The following is a 21,477-nucleotide window of genomic DNA, read 5'->3' on the forward strand; positions in this document are numbered from 1 at the left end:
CTGCACAGTCAGCCCTCCGTACCCATGGGTTCCACATCTGCGGGTATGCAGGGCTGACCCTCCGACACCATTTTATATAAGGGACTTGAGCGTCGGCGAACGTTGTTATCCATGGGGGATCCTGGAACCAGTACCCCACAGACACCAAGCGACAACTGTACTTAGGATAGAACATGCTGGTTGTCTACTTAATCCAGAAGTCGTGCAAAGTTAAAGATGGGCAAAGCATTTGGAAATATTATAGGTCTGAATTGTTCCACTTAAATCTGATGTCCTTGTGGCCAAAGCACTGCCTCCCAGCTCTCTGGAATTATCTGATCAATTTGACATTCACTAGATTTCATTTTGCTAACAATGTTTTGGCCAGCATTTTCTTTCCAATTATTGCTTTATAGACGTTTTGCAAGGTTCTTGAAATAGGAACAAATTTGATTTATGTAGTGGAACGTAACATCAGCAGTTGATTTAATTATGGGGCAGAAATGCATATGGAAATGTTTAAAAGAAATTTCCATTGTCAATTAGCTTTTGAAAACAAAGAAAATTCAAATTTTTAAATATAAAAAGATTCACAGTAAACTATGAAAGGTATTTTAGGACCAACAATATGTAATTTATTTCTTTGTTTACTGGTACTCCCTCCCACACCCCCTAATAAAACATTGTTATTAAAATGTGTCAAAAATATTTTATTGTCTATTTATTTCCCAAATTGAATTATAACCTGATGGATTAGTTTCATTAAAAAGTTACAAAGAAAAAAAAAAAAGTTACAAAGAATCGAGAAAAAATCCAATAATATTGGAAAAAAATATACAGACCCAAATAAAATAATTGAAACAAGTTAAAAAGGAAGCAAAATACCCAGAATACCATAATTTACTTTCCTCTTAATGTCCCTAATTTGAGTGATTCATAACCAGTTTCTAGAATAGTGTTTGTATCTTCAATTAACTCATTACAAACTAACTTTTGGTTTCTTTTAGTTTCCTTAGAATTGATGGGTCAAATGTTCAAACATAGCAATTCCTGGTTTCTGTCTTTGCAGTTTAAGATACCAATACTTAGCATTGTTTTCTCTAAAGAATTCTTAAAGACTTGATAATATAATTGTCTGTACTTTAATTAATTTCCTAATGAGGAAAGTATTATTCTAAATATATTGAGGTTTCTAGGTACTTTTTTGTTTAAGCAGTTCCAATTATGCCTTGCATACTCTGCCCATTCCCAACCCAACCTCCAGGGCATGAGAATTCTGGCAGAAATGGTTTTAGATGCCATTATTAATATTTGTCAGGTCATGCAATCCATGCATTTTAGAGCTTGAAGGAAACTGATAGGTTTGAAGATCTATTTGGTATTCTGAGATCTCTAGTCTGATTCTCTTTGATGTTTCTCTGGGTGTCACGGAATACTTAATCCTATTCATTGCCTGGACCATATCATCTCATAAACTTTCCAAATGAATAATCTCTGATCTACCCAATGTGACATTTTACTTCACCTTTTGAAAGGTGGATTTATGAGAGAGAAATATACACTGTTTTAGAAAATTTGGTCCAAATTTCCCACCACACTTTTAAGCACTTCAAGGTTATGGTCCAAATATGACCAAACGCCTTTTTTTCCCCATGAAACCCTAGAAGCATCCAAAACTCCATTGCTACACTAACGAACTACCTTTAGCATTCACCCAGGAAACCAAATCTAGATCATCATAATTTCCTAGGCTGACAGAAAATGACATTTAAGTCAATATTACTCTAAAGAATTTCTGCTCTCTTACTGCTTATGAACATATTTTCGAAACATAGGAGTAAGTTATTACCTACTGTGAGCTCCCGCTGAAGGCATAGATATAATTTTCAGCAAACCTCTCACTTAGACTGAAAGCCAGATTTGTCACAATAGTGCTATTCTAATTCAAACCACAAATCCTTCTCTAAAATAAAATCTTATATCTTATATCTGCAGGAGAAGAAAGTGCATTCTGTACAGGTTTAAAACCCATTGATTTCTGAGCATCTGCCAGCTCTATTCGCTTTCAAACACCTACCAAAACCCCAGCCCCTCCACAAATGCTCCCATATCTTGGCAGCAGTGAGGTCCAAGTCCATGGCCACCAATCCAGAGAGGCCAACACCACACTGCACATAATAACCCACTGAAAGGAAAAACTATTGTTTTGCATGCTTAATTATTTATCTTATTTTTGTTCCGTGAGAACTTACCTTGATTCTGTAGCACACAGCATATAAAGATACTGTTTTTATTTTACTTTCTTTAGACTGGGTTCTGTGTTCCTCACTAATGACAGCAGTTCTAATTCTTAAAGGACCCAAAGCATTACTTTATGAGGTTTCTCACATAGAAGGGTATTTTAAAAGACTGAATTTTAATCTCCTCATTCTTTAACTTGGGAAAATCAAAGCAAATTGATAAATGTCCACAAATAAGCACCGCTGATTAGCTTACAACTCCTTGGCCCTCTACAATTCTCTAGATGAATCAAACATAACTGACAGGGAAGGATCAGGGCCCTTAATGAGAGTGGACTGTTGCTTATAGATTATTTCAATAATCTGTGATCAAGAAATAAAAGAATATGACATACATGCTCCACTGGAAGGATATATTTACTTATTTAATTTGGCAAGGAATCTTGATGACTGTGTCTCTAGTACCTGGCAAAGAGCTCAGGTTCTCGAGTCTAACTGTCTGAACTCAGATCTTAGCTCCACCCCTTCCATGATGGATATTTATCTTCTCTGACCTGGGTTTTCTGATTGGTGAAATTGGTACCATCATAATAACATAACTTGTGGGGGCTATAGTTAGGATAAATGAGAGAAGATGACAGTTTGGGCAGGGGAGGTGGAAGAAGGGGGTGGGCAGAGACCTCTCTCCAGTTGCTTCCTTTGTTCACGCTCTGGCTCCTGAGTATCTCTCGTTCTTGTTGCTTTCCTGCTGCTCTCTTAATTCAGGGACTAACTGCAAACATCACGGAGCAGAGAATTGCTCGGTACTATGAACATTTACTCCATGTACAGTCAGAGGGCCATGCGGTGAACTCATGTGATTTGGCAAATCCCATTTATTTCATCCGAAGCTTGAAATTTTTTTGTAAAATATAGGGTTCCACATGGGCCTGGGCTCTTACTGGATGAGGCCTTCCAAGCCTCCATGTTTGAGTCTCACCTAGTTTTATATTTCTAGCTCAAGGTTGTTGACAATCATATTCACGCCCACAACTTTACAGAAAACTTAGAATTCTGGCTACCATTACTAGGGGCCTACTATGTGCCAGACACTCCATTTGTCACTTACCTTCCATCATACGACAGTATGGGCATCTGTTTCACTTCTTTTTAACTTAGTGGGGAACTGAGACTTGGGAACTTAAGTAACTTGCCCAAGACAACACAGCTAGGAATGGGCCAAGCTGAGTCCGAGTACAAAGAGCCTACTATTCTCACGATGCCAGAGAAGGCGGGTAGATTCCAATTCACGTGCCCAGTGTGATGCACTGGTGGTGGGTGAGTGCTGTGTTAAGAAGCATTTTGGGGCTGGGCCTAGGCTCAGGGAAGAGAGTGCTGTTGACAACGGATAACTGAGCCAGCACCTCTGGTGGGGAAAAAGACAGAGGGTGGTAGGTGCCATGCTGCCTCCTGAATATCAGGCAACACAACGGCCTGGTTTCTACACACCAGAGGAAAGGCGTTAATTTGCCTCCTTGGAACACCTTCCAGTGCTTTTCTGTCCCTTTTCATCAAAGAAAAACATCTCCTTTTTGAAGCTTTTAAGCCCCACAAAATAGTCTTTCCAGCAACTCCCTTTGTTTAGTGCAGATTTTTCATCTCCTGGGCTGCAGGGAGACCAGGAGCAGCTTGATTTCACAATCTCTTCTCAACCACCGTACCTTCCCTCCCCCCTGAGCATTTTGCTGTCTAATTTCTGACGAGCCTACTTCTGATCGCTTAATCTCTCTGCAATGTAGTTTCCTTACCTATCTTTTTAAAAAGTGTGTGTGTGTGTGCATGTGTGTGGTGGTGCGGGGGGGGGGATGGGTACAGGACGTGCACAGTGATTCTCAGCCCTACTTGCACGTTAGAGTTACCTGAGCAGTTTTATAAACATGCCCATGCCTGGACCCCAGTCCAGATCGGTTGCGTCATCTCTGGAGCTGGGGCCCAGAGATCAGTTTATTAAAAGCTGCCAATTGATTCTAATATGCATCCATCCAGGGTAGAGAATCACTCAACTACTACTAAATACTAATATGCATGGTATCAAATAATATCATTTGTTAAATAAACTGGCTAGGTTTAGGTTCACTTTTATGCCTCTTGTAGAAGCTAACTAGCCCCTTTAAACACTTACCTGCAAGTTTTTGAAAACACACATTTCAGACAACTTTTAAATATCTTGCCTTTCTTATGGAACTGTTATATAACTATATTGTTGGATTTATTAGTCTTCCTCCTTTGCAAAGTGTAGTGTTCTAATTTGATTTATAACTTACTGTGTTTGCTAAATCAAGTGTTTCTCAAAGTGCAGTCTGTGGACCATCTATATCAGAACCACCTGATGTGATTCTTTAAGAAAAATGATGAGACCCAGAGCTACAGGCTCTGCTCTGGAGGTGATGCCTGGGAGTCAGTGTTTTTAAGAAGCACCTGCAGCAATTGGTTACCATGCTAAAGTGTAAGAGAAGGACTCCCTTCACCTTAGACTGATGTGTATGACAGGTACCATAGCACCACAGTACTAGACACACATGGGAGTTTAATAAACACTGTCTGATAATTATTGTGAAGCATACAAAATACTGACTGTAGCATTTACACATAGGCCTTATGCTGCCATTTTTTTTTTAAAAAAAGTGTACTCTTCCACTTATACTTAAGTCTCTGCTAAGCAAACTACTCTTTAGTTGAGGATAGCTGCTAGGTTTGTGTTTTTATTTGGTTTTGAATATTCCCCTCCTTTCTTTTTTTTAATTTTTATTTATTTGTTTATTTGGCTGCATTGGGTCCCAGATGCAGGTGCAGTCTTCCCTCTAGTTGCGGCGTGCAGGTGTGTGGGGTCCAGAGCACGCGGGCTCAGCAGCTGTGGCACACAGGCTCACTAGTTGCGGCAGGTGGGCTTAGTTGCCCCAAGGCATGTGGGATCTTAGTTCCCTGACCAGAGATCGAACCTGTGTCCCCTGCATTGGAAGGTGGATTCTTAACCACTGGAGCACCAGGAAAGTCCCTCTTCCCCTCCTTTTTAATCATCTCTGCTGAATTCATATAGACCTTGAAATCAGGAACAACAGTTGTTCTTTGTTGAGCTTCTTTGTAAACAGGTTTAACCTCAAGGACTTCTTCCCTGCTGCAGAAACCAATTACCTAGGTATTGGGTGGGGAAATCATGAGGTCCCGGAAACCAGGTTTGAAAACAGAAATCTCAATCTGATGTGCAACTCTCCACTGATGTACTCAGAGCCTAGCCCTGGTCCCTGGATTCCTTGGTGCTTATTTTTCTTTGAAAAATCATCTAGTACCTGGTTCATAAAGCCCAGTCATCATTAATGAGTCAATGGATATAAAATCTTTTTAATATCTGATGTAAAAGCCCCATTTCATGTACAAAACAACCCTCTTATTGCATTAGTACTTGAGTGATTTGTTTTGGTAAATCTAGAATTCAATTATGATGTTTTCTAACAGATAGATTTCACTTTAGAGGCTTTTAAGAAATGGAAATTCATGTGTAGCTGAACTAAGTGGTGACCAGACATAGTTTTCATAAAGCATGTTTCCTTCAAGGAGGAAAGTTTTCCTCCTTGAGTTTTATGGTCATTCTAAATTAGGTAGGGTTTGTAATGATGTCAAAGGCTGGCTTTCTCTAGAAGATGACTAGCCACCCCTAGCTGACTCCATAAAGCTGTATTTTTCTGTTCCTAGTGATTCCCGGGATGATTCTGAGTCACTTTTGTAGCCTTGAACAAAACATAATTTTCTGAATTACCATTTTTACTTTATATTATGTAAAGCAAAGAGACTATATCTTTAACATTATGGTCTACGTGTACATCCAAACACACTACCATTAGACGCCAGATTCACCTACTCAGAGCCCCCTTGGTTTCAGTTCATGTGCACTTGAGACAAATAGAATCTGGTTTAGGACAAAATGAGCTCATTCCCCTGGACAGAGGAAAAACTCAGCATGCCAGTTTTGACTCTAATTTCACTCGTGTACAGTTATGATTCTTCAGCACAGCCATGAAATCTTGATTGATCCACTTTAGAATTCAAATGTAACTCTGGAATGCTAATTTCATAGTCATCCTTCCTAGAAAAAGCTGGTGAGACCATCCGTCATCTGTAATGCAAACAATAGCAAACATTTTGTGGCACTCTGTACCAGGCATTTTGTAAGTGCTTCATGTGCATTATTTCATTCCAGTCCCTACAGCAAGTCCTAGAGTCAGTACTCTTTGTGATCCCATTTTATAGAAGAAACTGAAGCACACAGGTGTGCCACACGTAGCCACAGTCAGAGGTGCAGTTTAAAAAGGTCTGTCTGATGCCACAGCCTGTGCTCTTACTACAAGATGGGTTACCATTGTTTCTGTGGTAAAATAATAGCACTGTAACAACTAATATTAATTGATTGCTAGCTATGTGCCAGATGAGTTAGATGCACTTTACATGTAATTGTTCACTTTTTCAGGTAACTATTATTATCACCAGGGCTTCCCTGGTGGCGCAGTGGTTGAGAGTCCGCTTGCCGATGCAGGGGACACGGGTTCGTGCCCCGGTCCGGGAAGATCCCACATGCCGCGGAGCGGCTAGCCCCGTGAGCCATGGCCGCTGAGCCTGCGCGTCCAGAGCCTGTGCTCCGCAACGGGAGAGGCCACAACGGTGAGAGGCCCGCGTATCGCCAAAAAAAAAAAAAAAATTATTATCACAATTTTGCAGATGAGGAAACTGAAGCTGAGAGAGGTTAAGTAAATTGACCAAAGTCTCAAAATCAGGAGGTGGCAGAACTAGGTTCATAGGGTGGGCCTGCGTTGACCGGTCAGTGTCCATTTGCACCAAAGCTGCAGTGCAGGGACCTGAGGAATGGGCAAAGGGTCAAATGTAGGGGTGGATGCAACAAAGAATTGTGGGAACAATGGACAGACTCAAAGTGGTTGGGCAGAGAGGAACCACGGGATCCAAGGCAAAAGAACTTCAACTGAGCAGCATTAACAGAAGAGGCAGTTTGGGAAGACAGCCATAGGTGAGACCCTGAGGCCTGGGAGAGTGGCAGCAGAACCCACACATGATTTGGAGGAAGGTGGTCAGAAAGCCAGTGGAATGAGGGGGAGGGATGAAATCCTGCCAGTGACCTCAGCAGAGTCCTGATAAACTGAGTTAACTCGTCCCTAACTAAATAAAAATCACGATGACCATGGACTTTATTTGTAATGTCTTCCTTATAGAGATCAACAAAGAAGTCTCTCGTCCTCCCTCACAGAGCTTGCTAACATTCCCCTTTCCCATTTACCCAATTTACTTTGACTAGAACAGCCATCCACTGAATTCATTAAAGGTTTTTGTTGTGAAAGTGTCTTGACTCTGGATAGTGTCTTCAATAAAACATGTCTCACTTTGTTCTCTCTCAGTCAGTCTCCCTGGACACCCCACATAATCATCCTTTTGTAAACAATGCAGGCTTTGAAGCCACTAGGAGCTCTGCAAGGCTAAGAGAGACGAGAATGAGCTACAGGCTCCCTGGTGGAAACCAGAGACTGGAAATCTTTCGTAACCTTCACTGTTTTTCCTGATTATGAAAGTGGTGAGTGTTCATTATAGAAAATACATGAAAGCACCAAGAAAAAACTATTATCCAATGGAGATAAGCAAACATAACATCTGGTTTAGAGTATTTTGGTTTTAGAGATTATACATATATGTAAAATGTTTTTAGTTTTTAAGCATTAAATTATGTGGAAATTTTATTTCCTTTTTTTTCTTTCACTTGATGCAGATCAAAAGTATCTCCCCATGTCAAATCAATATTCAGCGTACGGATTTTTAGTGACAACATATTAGCCCATCCTATTGAATTTCTGGTACTTTATAGTTCAGGATTCCTTTTTTGCCTTTTTATATTAGGCTGTTATGTTTGCTCTGTGGTTATACATTCAAACCCTGCCTTATTTGTTTCCTCTTTATGCTTTCTGAAATTTAAGACACTGGTTCTGAAACCCAGAAAACCCTGCTAAATAAGCATTGGAAAATAGAAATTCTGTTCTGTCTTGAGTTCTGCCATCAATTCCCTAAACAGCTGTGGCCAAATCCCTCTTCTCTGTGTGTCATATTCCACATCTGTCATGTTGCACTGTCTAATTTAAACATACTGTACTTTGGTAAATGAGAGGATTCCACCTGGCCAGCCATGGCACTGAGCTACAGAAGAGCTGGCGTTTCCTACAGAGAAACGATCATAATGGCGTGGGCCAGACATTGTGCTAAGCACAGTACACACATTATTCATTTGATTCTCCCAACATCCCAGTGAGGTAAGAACTATTATTCATATGCGGTAGAAGAAGAAAATGAGGCTCAAGGAGGTTAGGTAACTTGGCAGACACCTAGCAAGTAACAAGTTGGGGTTCAAGCCCAGCTTTCACTCATAGCCCCTGGCGATAGCTATTGCTTTTAATGGAGTAAAGCACTCCTCCCAAAAGATTCCAAACTCTGTAACCACGTCCTGTGAGGGAGCATAATGACCAATTGCTTTTCAAACACGTCTGCATCTTTTAGAAGCCAGTGGGCGACTGTACATGAGACAGATTTTCTTAAATGTTCAAATGAAGTAGGAAGTACTGAAAACAGATGTGTGATACAGGAAAGAAAAATGGCTCTTCAGACACAACTCTGGAAAATTGAGACAACTCTAGGATCCAATTTAAAAGAGAGTCCCAGATCCTGACATTTCCGAGGGCCCTGGTCTTCATTATCCTTCCTGAGTATTTTAATCACAAAAGTATGTAGCTCTTTAATATCTCCTTCGTCCTGCTCCTCCCTTGCACAAGGAAATGGTATTTTGAGTTTTTGAAACCAGCCCACAGATACAGGTCTATTTTTGTGAATCCAGACACATCCCTCCATATTCCCTCACCATCCCATCCTCCACTGTGTCTGTCCCTCCCTCCCTCCCACCCTCACACGCACAAAGGCCCTCAAGGAGACCTCAGAATAGAGAGGACCTCGCCCACCATGCCTGCCAGCCTCCCTGCCCCATGATGACTCACACATTTCACAGAGCCACCAAGACAGAAGAGAACTGATCACAGAACAAGCCATTGCCATCCTTCAGTCTGAGCTTTCTGCAGCTAAGCCTCTGCCTGCCGGCTCTGGTACTATCTCAGTGCAGCATCCAAGTGACACCCACATTTTTCTGGAAGGGGAAGAAAATGGGGAAGAGACGGAGGACAGCTTTGGCCTGCTGGGACTAAAGCTATGCTGTCCAGGTCAGCAGCCGCTAGTCTCATCTGGCTAGTGAGTACTTGAAATGTGGCTAGTCCAAAGTGAGATGTGCTGCAACTGTAAAATACACACCAGATTTCAAAGATAATATACGAAGAAAAGAATGTAGACTATCTCAGTAAGGAATTTTTAATTGACTATGTGTTGAAATGATACGCTGGGTAGATTGGAGTAAATAAAATATATTATTAAAATCAACTTCAGGGAATTCCCTGGCAGTCCAGTGGTTAAGACTTCACCTTTCAATGCAGGGGGTGCAGGTTGGATCCCTGGTGGGGGAGCTAAGATCCCACATGCCTCGCAGCCAAAAAACCAAAACATAAAACAGAAGTAGCATCGTAACAGATTCAATAAAGACTTTAAAAACCACATCAAAAACATCTTTAAAAAAAAAATTAAAAAAAAATCAAGTTCACCTGTTTTCTTTTTACTTTTGTAATCTGGCTACTAGAAAATTTTTAAATTGCATATATGACTCATATTCCATCTCCACTGTATTTCTATCGGGCTGCACTGGAGTTTTAGCATTTCTGCTGGCTCAGGTAGGTAAGACAGGACTTGAGTTTGCTGCCTCTGCCTTGGCAGCCATGGAACTGATCAGATCTTACCTCAACTCAGCTCCTGTCACAGTGGGTCTGTTCTTAGGTTCGTCTGGATGTGTTTGAAAGGAGCCTACCCCAGCATGTGGCAAATCCAGGGCATGGGTCTTTTTCAAATGTCTTAGAAATCCAACCCCTCTCTGCCCTCCGCTGAAGGGGAGCGGTTAGAAGACGAAGGTCACTAGCTCCCCTTTCAGAAACTTCTTTCTTCAGGAAGGACAAATCACTCCCATATGGCCCAACCTAGCCCTGGGTCCTTCCGCTGCACTCCCTTTCTCTCTTTTCCTCCCAAGATAGAAGGCCACCTCCCAGGGAAGGATCTGTAGCAGAAAGAGGCCTGCCCTGAAGAGACCTGGAGGAAAAGCCTTTATGTGACAGCTTTGGGTACCCTACACAGGCATCCTTCAGCCAAGCCTCATCATCTTCTGATCTTCAGGAAGAGCCGAGAGGATGGTAATACCCGGGAAAATATTGCAGAGCAAACTTCCCTCTGGCCATATTCTGCAAACTCCTCAAAGAGGCCTATCTCCAGAGGCATATTGCTTCAGGAGCTTCAGCAGTGGCTTGAGAAATTTAATGGTCACCGAGTACCACAGTGCAATAGCCAACATCAGCTTTCTTAGAAATGCAGGTACACGGGCTCTGCTGCAAAGTTTCTGAGCTAGCATCTTCAAATGCGTGCCCCAGGAATCGATGTCTAAGAAGATTCCCAGGTGACTTGTATGCACGTTAGAATCTGAGTGATGCTGCTAGAATTCACAACTGCTGTTTCTGCCTGATCAGCACCCACTTACTCTTCTTCCAATTACACCCCCTGATGTGCCTTAGGAAACCCCTTCTCCCGGTCTCAGGATGTACAGCAGGGACTAGACTGTTCCTTTAATTCCAAAAAGTACATGAGAATTAGGCCTGGCCAGTTAGAGCCTTGGGAGCACCTGGAATCTGCTGCAGGTCACCCCTGGGGTGGACTGAGGGGATATATTCAGGTAGCCCACTAGCACCTGCTACAGCCTCCCTGTAAGACTCTGGATAGTTCCTTCTGCTAAAGACACATTTGAAAATCACAGGTCTCAGTGATCTCCAAGGTCTCTTCCAGCCCTGCGGCTCCATGGTCCAGTGCCTCACAAGCTCCCTCATGGACACACCTCTGGGGGAGCAGGCATAGGAGGTGCTGCTGTGTCCTTGGAAAGGCGGAGAGGGCATCGCTCTCTGAGAGAATGCGGTGTTCTCTTCAAACTACTCTCTGTCTAGTGGGGGAAGATTTCTGATGTGGGTAGATTTACCTCAGCTCTAATCCCTTTAGATGTGACATGGTGAACAGGCAGCTGAGATAACCCCTTCCATGATTGTTCCTCCTGAAGTCCAGTCCTCAAAATACAGCTTCAAATAATACCAAAGGGCTCACTGATGCCCCATTTCTGGGGCTCCCTTTATAAACAATGTGAATCCTGGGGTCTTGCGTGTTATGGTTGACCCCCCCCCCCAAGCATCTCACCAGTGCTGAGGCATGGCGGGGTTGACGGTGGGTAGGGGGAAGACACTTCACGAAAGACCCGCAGGGACTGGCGACAGGTGAGCAATCCGGAGGGTCTGGGCTGCGTGTGGGAGGTTTTACGTTTCCTGACCTGGCTTCTCTCAGGACAGGTCAGACATGTCCAGGTCCAGAAAAGCCAATCAAGGAGAAAATGGAAGACATACCCACAAAGAGAAAAGATCATTTAGGTTTACAGATTTAAGGTCTCAGAAGAGAACTATTACCTGGGGGACCAGCAGAGAGGATGTTTGCTCAGCTCAAGGGACTAGCTAAATGGAACCTAATAATACGAATTTTCTCTGTGAAGGGGGAACCTTTCAAGAACTTAATTAACTGTAGAGATTTTAAGAAGAGTCATCTCTTAAACTGACCAAAGCCCCATTTTCCATTTCCTGCATGCACCTGTTATTACCTGCTCGCATGGTGTAGGTCCTTATGATGGCCTCATTCAGACTGAAGCTTGTGTTTATCATGCTGGAGACAACTCGCCTGAGACTGTCTGTATTCCTAACTTCAGAGGAGGCTCTGTAGGACAGAGGAAAGAAACTTTGAGGTTACACTGCTGGATCTGCTCTTTCTTAATGCTGTGGCCTAGGGCAAGTCATTCACATGTCTAGCTTGATTAAAACTTCAATACAATGGCTTGAACCAGATGATCTCTAGGGCCCCTTCCAGCTCTAACAGGATTCTAAATAGAAACCCTGAGGAGGGGCTAGTCTGTGCAGCCATAGGGAGTCCTCGCCATCCCAACCCAAAGAACACAGCCTCCAGGATGCACACCTCTGGGACCAGGCCTGTTTCACTTAGCCCATAGGGGAGTGACAGCTAGAAACTCCCTGACTGCAGAGTGGAGACAAAAAGCACCAGGGCTTCCCTTGTGGGCTCTCTGCACAAAAATATTGGACCCTGAGCTGGCTTCCGCTGCCTTCTGCTGCACCCTCATCTCCCTGGAGCCAGTCGCAGCCTGGCACTTGCAGCCCAGAGCCTTAGAGGGGACAGCCCCTGCCAGATAGATGAGGCATCATCACCTTGTGCTGAGAGCTACCTTTCTGCCCCCAGGACTAGGCCCCTTTAAGGGACATGGAAACATCCTACAGCCCTCCACCCTCTCCCAGAAGAGGGAGGGGAACATATGGTCTCTGTAAAGGACATCTGCCATGCATCTAGCCCTAAACAGCACGGCTGGAGCAAGTCACACTTCCATCCAGCTTGCCCTGAGAGCTCAGATGGTGTGCATTTGGGCTGTGGTGACAGGCTGAGCCTTTCTTTCCACAGCTAAGGAGACAGGAAAATCTCTTTCAAGACTCTTGATTCCTGTCTGGGGTCTTTGGAGCAGAGCTGGAAGTAGTTGGCTGTTATGGCTTGGATCTAGAACTTCCCATCCAGACTCATGTCTTTATGAGAGCAAATTCCAAATACTGTCCAGCTGAATGCAAGACCTAAGACAAGGACCCAACAGTGGTGCCACTGAAGAGTTCATGAGGGATTTAGACATGGCAGCTCCAGATTCTTTTCTAGCCCCACAAGGATTGCCTGCTGCCCCACATTTGGGGCTTAGAAATTGCTTTTGGAACTGCTTAGTACGGATGCAGATTCCTTTCCTCCCTTGGCTCAGCTGTTACACTGCCTTTATGGCTTTTTTAAGAGGTCATCTGTGAAGTTTTACTTTTGTGTGTGTGTGTGTGTAGTTTTTTCCTTCTTTTCCCTCTACTGTGGTCACTGGACATAAGAAACAATGGCCTAGACACCCAAAAGAATTGAAAGCAGGATCTCAAAGAGATATTTACACACCTATGTTCATAACCACATTTTTCACAGTAGCCAAGAGTTAGAAGGAACCCAAGTGTTCATGTACAGATGAATGGATAAACAAAATGTGGTGTGTGCATACAATGGAATACTATTCACCCTTAAAAAGAAAGGAAATTCTGACAAATGCTACCACATGGATGAACCTTGAGGACATTATGCTAAGTGAAGTAAGCCTGTCAGGAGAAGATAAATATTGTATGATTCCATTTATCTGAGGTTTCTAAAGCAGTCAAAGTCATAGAGACAGAAAATAGAATGGTGGTTGCCAGGGGCTGGGGGAATCAAGAATGAGGAATAGTGTAATGGGTATAGAGTTTCAGTTTTGCAAAATGAAGCGAGTTCTGGAGATTGGTTACACAACAATATGAATGTACTTAACACTGCTAAACTCTAGACTTAAAATGGCTAAGGTGGTCAATTTTATGTTATACGTATTTTACAACAATTAAAAATTTTTAAAAGAAAGAAACAACAAGTGGCAGTAGACGAGGCACATGGGAAAGCAAGGCTCATGTGGATTCCATATTCATGTGTCCCAACTACTCTGGTGGCAAGGCCACGGTACAACAAGAGTACTTGACACTCAGTGTGTCTCAAGCTGAGCCCTTATAAAGACAGGGCCCAGTTCTGCTCTACAGCCCAGTGCTGCACTCAGTGTTGGTCAGAAAAATTTAGCCTACCTCCCTCTTAGAATTCATCTGGGTCACTGAAGCCTTCTCTGCACAAGAAACCTGAGCACACACCTGAAGGACCCATTGCCACACAAGATGTGAATGCCTAGTGGTGTGTTACACACTGAATTGACAGAACAGAGATAGCTCCTGCTTCCACTCTGACTGTTTCAGACCTATAGTCTGAAACACACTACCAAGGAAGCAGTGGATGGACTCTCAAAGCCATGATCATTGCAGAAAACTTTTTTTTCTAACTACCCTCCATACTGGCCCCCAAGAAATAGCATAGCTATAGAGCAGTTCAAAATGTCTGCTAAAGGGATAGCAGTTTGCCTGAATCTGACCTTGGCTCTGCCTTTTTCTCACTGTTTTGATATGAGCATATTATTTAACTTTTCTAACTTTCATCTTTAAAATAAGGATAATGCTATAGGTGCTTGTTTGGGTTTGGAAGGGTTAAATGAATGCTGCTTGGGGAGCCCTTACCCCAGAGCCTGCACACAGTAAGTACTTGATAAGTGAGGACTTGTTACTATTTTCTCCATCCAGCCAAATCCTACCCATGTTCCAAGAACCAGCTCAAGCCCCTTTTCTTCCATAAAGTACTCCAAGAGCCCACCATGAACCAAAAGCCCACTCTGAACTCTCCCATAACACATTATTTGAACACTTCATCTTTGTGGCAACTCTGAAGGGATCAGGGCTCATCAGGTCTCTCCACAAGGCAGGGTGGAGAGGGTTAAGAGGTGTCATTCTTAGAACTCCCAAATGTATAGGAATTGTAAGCGATACCCCATGGATTGCACATAATAACTGATAAAACAAGGATTCAAAACGTGGCCCTGTTCATTCTTGCAGCTGGGACTACCCTTATTTGTATTCTATGATTTGAGACGTACCAGAAAAGACTGTCACCCTCAAATCTCTCCACACCAGTGCAGAGGGCCTTTTTTGGGTTCAACTGTCTCCCTACCCCTCTTCTTTCAAGTGTAAAGTATTTGTTAAGAGGGATTTTACACCCGTCTTACCTGTGTGAGTTTCTTGAGTTTTCTGAGACTGTATTTTTAGTTATAAATTTACAATGTTTGGGGGCAAGGATTCAGAAACAAGAGAGATGGATCCTAGAGAAAACCTGATCTACTTTATAATTAAGCCACCTGTTCATTCTGCCCATTTCCACACTCATTCAGTAAATATTTCCTGAACAGCCACCATATGGCAGGCACTGTTTGCCCCTGCAAGGGTGACTCTGCCGGGAAAGCCCTCTTCAAGACTCTGAGAAGGGAATTCTCCAGTCTTTCCAATGCTGTTTTCACAGTCAGTGTATTCAATATCTCTGCTTGGTGATATGGGAAACATAAAGCCATTCAATGGAACAACTTTAGTTCTAGCGCAGTGACTTAATTATCTCTTATCCTGAGTACCTCATATGTTTCCAGGCATATAGGTTAGTAAGGTTGGATGGATGAATGGATGAATGGATGGATGGACAGATGGATGGATGATGGATGTTGTAGATAACATGAGACTCAGTCTGAGTTCCCTAGCAGATACCAACACAAAGATTTGAATGCAAGTCATTTACTTGGGAGATAATCCCAGGGAGCTGATAAGGAAGAAGGGAAGTGAGACAAGTAAGAGAAGGAAGCCAATAAATGGTGTGTTATAAAGCAGGTTACCGCTCTGACAAGCATCTGGTTACTTACCAGGCATTGAATACTGAATGTCTCCCCTGCCTTCCGACCCTACCTAACTGAATGGTTATGGAATGCAGATGTTCTAAATGAGAATGTGAATGCACAAATATTTTATGTGATGTTACTTGCCTTCAAGTAACATCAAGTTACTTCAAGTTCTTTTTACCATCCCTTAAGACCAGAGGCTTCCTAGAGATTGTCCAAGATCTTGGGTGAATTCAGTATGTCCTTGGGCAAATTTAAGTAAAGTTTCTAGAAAATATACTTCCTTTTTGATATGTAAGGAAATAGCTTTGTTTAAAGTCACTCATCTATCTCAGGACAGGATAGTTTACTTTTAAGACTAGCTGACTTTATATCCCATCATCACTTCTTAGCTATGTGACCTTGGGCAGGCTACTTAAACTCCCTTTCCCCATCTGCAAAATGGCGATAATAATAGCATCTATCTTGTAGGAATGCTGAGGTTATTAAATGAGACTGTTGGTTAAGCGTTTATCAGCGACTGACAAAGAGTAAGTAAGTACTCAATAAATACAAGGTATTCTTATTATTGCCTGGAATGAGTAAAAATGTGTGCTAGATGAATTTAAAAATTCTAGTTCCACTAACACTATTAAAAGTACAACCATAATTGTGGTATGCAGATAGATAAAACAATCTGGACTTCTCATAAAAGTTTGGAGCTTTTGTGAATACTAAGAAAAAAAAGACGAATTGGGCTTACCATCTAATACCAACAAAGATGAAATAAAACACTTAGGGGACTTCCCTGGTGGTCCAGTGGCTCAGACTTTGCACTCCCAATGCAGGGGGCCCAGGTTCAATCCTAGTCAGAGAACTAGATCCCACATGCCGCAACTAAGAGTTTGCATGCCGTAACTAAAGGTTCAACATGCCACAACTAAAGGTCCCGCATGCCACAACTAAAGTTCCCACATGCTGCAACTAAAAGATCCTGCATGCGGCAACAAAGATCCCATGTGCCGCAACTAAGACCTAGTGCAGCCAAATAAATTAATTAATTAAAAAAAAAAACCCTTAGTTCTGTGAATTTAATTCTCTGATGTCAAATCTTAGAGGGACCGGGATTTAAGGGTACAGGTAACCTCCACTTTTCCAAAGTTCACTTTATGCTAATTCGCTTTTACAAAAGAACTATATTAGTACCTGTTTTCACTAACTGAAAGAAATCCGAAGAGGATTTTAGCTTTTACAAAGAAAGGCTGAAAATGAAAATAGTGTTCAACATTTGTTTTGCAGGAGTCATGGAGACAGTGCACACCCCAAGCAGAGAAGTGACAGTGGCACCACCAAGCTCGTTCCCCAGGATCTACACTTAGCATCTCAGCATCAAGCCGCCATAGCTCTGAAAAACATCTGCGAGCATATGTGCTTTATCTCGATTTATTTTGTGCATCCGTTAGCAACATGTGTCCTAACTGCTTCTTCGATTGATGCCATTTCAGCTTAGGAAATGTTTCTCTACTTTCAGATTGCGGGGGAAACCTGTATATCGAGCATCATTCTTATGGAGGACATAGGAGGAGAAGGCAGGCCTAGTCAGCTTCTCTTGTTATATACGGGGAAAGACTGACTGTCTTGTGTTTAAATATTAAGCTCTTATTTGTTAGATTTCTATGACCTTCACTCTTGACGTTTAGGGGAAAACATTAGATCTGTTTCTGCACTGTGCTCCACATCTGTTAGATAGATCAACCAGAAATTGTATTTGGCGGCTAGTAATTGAGACTTAAAATATTGACTTAAATCCGGCAGAGATTTCTTTTTCCCTTATGAAATAAGCATTCTAGAGTCTGGTGACTCCAAAATGTCATGAGGGACCTAGGCTCCTTCCAGCTCTAGGTTCCACCATCCCTAGGCTATAGCCCTTGTCCTCATGCTGTCAGGGGACAGCCTCATGTAACAGCAGGTGAAGGCACTGAGCCCACTGAGGGCCTCCATCAAAGGGAAATGACCCAGTCTTCACCAGCAAGGAGCAGAGCAGCCACAGCACAAGCAGGTCAGCCGGGCAGCATCCTGCCCTCCTCACCTCTCAGCCGGCACCACCTGCCCCAGACTGCAGGCCCCAGCCAGCAAACCCAATGCCACTGCCCTGCTGGGCACAAGGGAATGATCTAGATGGATTATCTAATTCCTTCCTATTTTACAGGTAAAGACAATGTGTTCCCACAGAAGTTTAATGTCTTGCCCAAGGTCACATAGCTCAAAGAAAGGAAAGTGGAGATAAGAATCAGATGTATCAACTTCAAATCTGGTGTTAAATAGGACCCCAAGTTCCCACCAGCACCAACCTTTCAAGAAATCAGCCCAGAAGCATGATTAAGACAAACTGTGAGCTGCTCAAGATACTCTTCCACCAACCGGGCCAACATGTTCCACGTCCTTGGCGCTCAGGCTAGCATTTCTGGTTGGGGGTGCACAGTCGGGTTGCAAGCAGATTCCGTAGCACTGAGGGGAGGGGAGGCGTTCATAACAAGCGTGGGAGCAGGGGAAAGGCATCCCCTAAACTGCAGCCCCTCCATGCAGTAGCTCTAGGAGCAAACAGCTTAGCTCCAGCCCCACGAATGGCAGATGCGAGCAGTAGCAGGTGAGCAACCATCCTGGTTTACCCAGGACTTTCCTGCTTTAGGAAGGAAAGTCCTGCAACCCGAGAAATCGCTCAAACTCTGGCAAAGAAGGGCAGCTGGCCACCACGGCATAGTTCTGTTGTCTCTTGTGGGCCATATGTATAAAGACTTTCAGTGGAAACTGGGAGAAGTGGGGAAGAGGACAGAATGAAAGGTGGCTGGTCCACCACTTTGGACCCAACCCAGCAGAGTCATTTATTGAGTGCGAAACTGATGAGCGGCACGGTGCCAGGTCATGCCTGGACATGCACAATCATGGTTAATGTTTCCTGGGCACTCATCAGTGCCAGGCAGCAGGGCTTCTTGTAGATGAATGCAGTAGTCCTCACAACACCCCTAGAAGGCAGATTCTATCGCTCTGCCACTCACAGAGAGGAATATGAGGCACAGGATGGTTAAGGAATGTGCCCGAAGTTAAATAGCAGGATGGCGGGAGAGGCAGGGTTGGACCAGGCAGAGGGACTCCAGAGCCCATGTGCTCCCTTCTTCACCGCACTGCCTCGCAGAGGAGAGATGCAGGCTCCTCCTCACTCAGGAAGCTGATAGGCTGACATGCAGGACGAGGCGAATGCTCAAATCTCTGAGGAGTAACAACAGTCACACCTTGGCTCACCATGGGCCCAGCCTCTGCTCAGCCTCTAGGTAAAATGTCTAATTTAAATCCTCATCACCGTGAGTGTGGTACTACTATCTCCATTTTACAGAGGATCAGAGCGTGGCTGAGAGAAGTCAAGAATCTTAACCAAAGTCGCCCTGGGGGGTGGGGCTGGGATGCAGATGCAGGAATCTCATTCCGAGACAGGGCAGAACTGTGCAGTGGTCAGGAGCTGGGGCTGTTACCCAGGGGCAGGCTAGGTAAGGGCCGGACAATACTATGGGGTTGGCCAAAGAGGTCGTTTGGGCTTTGCCGTAACATCCTACGGAATGGAAAACCCGAACGGACTTTTTGGCCGACCCCATACAAACCGGGCGCCCTGGGCACTTCGCCATCCCTGCGTGTTTGTTTCCTCGTGCTGAGTACAGGACTCCAGTCCTGAGCCCTGGGCTGTGTGCAGCCAGCAGCGCCGGAGCTGGTGGTGGCTGCCACTGTCCTGCAAGAGCCACCCTGGGAGCGTCGCAGAGCAGCACGAAACCTTCAATCCTGCCACCCCGGCCTTTTCGTTAAGGATAAGCGCCACAGCATGGTGCTATTCTGGGAAGCGGCTTTCCACACGCACCCCCATGCTGCCCCTCAGTTGTAGCCGTTTGCTTCCTGCTCCAGAGAAGGGCCGAAGACACCTCATCTCCCTACACACAACTGCGGCAGGGAGGAGGCCCCATCAGGCCCCGTCCTGTCACGGAGCTGCAGGCTCGGGGTATAATCACCGCATAACCAAAAGGCATTATTAGTATAGACGTGTTCCAGAAGAGACTTGTTTAACAATCATTCAAGGGGGCAAATGTCTGAAAGACGTGCTGCCGTTAGGCTCACAGAGCCCTCTTTGGCAGCAGCAAGTCCTGGGCGCTCTGACCTCCCACTGGAGAAACGCACGCGGGCCTGCAGGGCACAGGAAAGCTTTCTGAGAGAATCCCTACTACTTTAACATCTGTACTGAGTGAGAGCATAGTGGAGGCTCCTAGACAGCGGAGTTACCTGTAAGAGGGGCCACACCATCCGGCTGACAAGATGGGACAAGACTGGGGGTGATGAGTGGGCTCTTTAGAAAATACAACAAACCCTACTGCTTCTCCCACAATCGAAAGGGAAAGTGAGCCCCAGAACAGAGAGGGAGAGTCACCTCTCCACAAAGAAATAAAGCCACCTTCCTAGGTGTTAAGGCCAGGAAGGACCCTAACCTAGTGTGTATTGGAGCTAGACAATCTGGTGGAAAATCAGCGATAACGGCCCTAATCAAGCCACAGACCCTGGGGCTCATGTGTAATGACGATAATGATTAAAAACAATAATCATCATTATTTACCATATGTCAGCACTGATCTAATCACTTCATTCACGGGCTCAACATTTGTGACAACTCTATGGGGTAAGGAGTATTATCATCTCTGTTTTACAGATATGGAAAGCAAGGCGTAGAGAGGTTAAGTTGCTTACCCTGGAGCGCACAGCTGGAAAACGGCAGAGCTAGGATTTCAGTGCAGGACGTCCAGGGAAAACCATGGGGAGCGTGTGTATGGGATGGCATTAGGGGCGACTACTCTGAAGCCATGAAGTGCTGTGCGGTTCTGGGTGCTTACTTGCCTATTGCAGAATGTGAACGTTGATTTTCCTTTCTTGTAACAAAGCTGTCTTCTGGGTCCTGTATGCAGGTGTCCGCAGGCCCAAAAGACAGCTCAGTGGAGAGAATTCCGCAGGTTTCTAGCTAGGAGCTGGAACAACAAAAGTGTGTCGTCTCTAACGTAAAAACGTCTGACACCAGCTCACCTGTAAACGCACTATGTCACCCTGCTTCGTGAGCTGGATCAAACAACTCTCTTTTATGTCCCCAAACCAAAGGTTTTCTTCAGCTGTGAGAAGGAGGTGAAAGAGCATGAGTCACCTGACCAGCCTGAATTTGAAGAGTCCTAACTGCAGCCCTCAAAAGGATCCGTTTTTTTCTGTTTGTTTCTCCTATGACCCTGTACCTTCTCCTCACCGGCCACTGCCCAAATCAGGTCCAGATTTGCCTGGGCACTTCTTCAGAGACTGGCTAGTTATTTCCTGGGTGGTCAACCTGAATTACATCCCCTGCCTAGTAAGAGTTCCATTTGCCTGAAGAAAAAACCCCCAAATCAGAAGCAATGTTCATGATGTATCGCTAAATTTAAAAACCAGGTTACAAAATAATATGTAAGTTATGATAGTATTTTGGGGAGAAAAGAATAGCGATAATAATAATAATAGCTAATGTTTGTTGAGTGCCCACTGTGTGCCAGGCACTGTGCTATCTCTTTCATTAATCCTCAGAGCGATAGAATGGGGTAGGTATGAGCACCCCGAGACTGA

At 44.0% G+C, this 21,477-nt stretch overlaps 1 protein-coding gene across 6 annotated transcripts in view; it reads right to left on the reverse strand.

Moving 5' to 3' along the window:
* Positions 1–21,477, reverse strand: part of ZNF366 (zinc finger protein 366) — a 335,604-nt gene that overhangs the window by 181,902 nt on the left and 132,225 nt on the right. For 4 of the 6 annotated variants that reach the window (XM_067730960.1, XM_067730961.1, XM_067730959.1 and 1 more), the window contains one exon: positions 12,073–12,185. The gene's annotated coding sequence lies outside the window, so the exon portion shown is untranslated. Of the gene's footprint in view, positions 1–9,292; positions 9,412–12,072; positions 12,186–21,477 lie in introns of those variants that run through there. The other 2 variants (XM_067730963.1, XM_067730964.1) reach the window with 2 other exon arrangements.

The sequence above is a fragment of the Pseudorca crassidens genome, chromosome 3 (assembly GCF_039906515.1).
Source record: "Pseudorca crassidens isolate mPseCra1 chromosome 3, mPseCra1.hap1, whole genome shotgun sequence".
NCBI lineage: Eukaryota > Metazoa > Chordata > Mammalia > Artiodactyla > Delphinidae > Pseudorca > Pseudorca crassidens.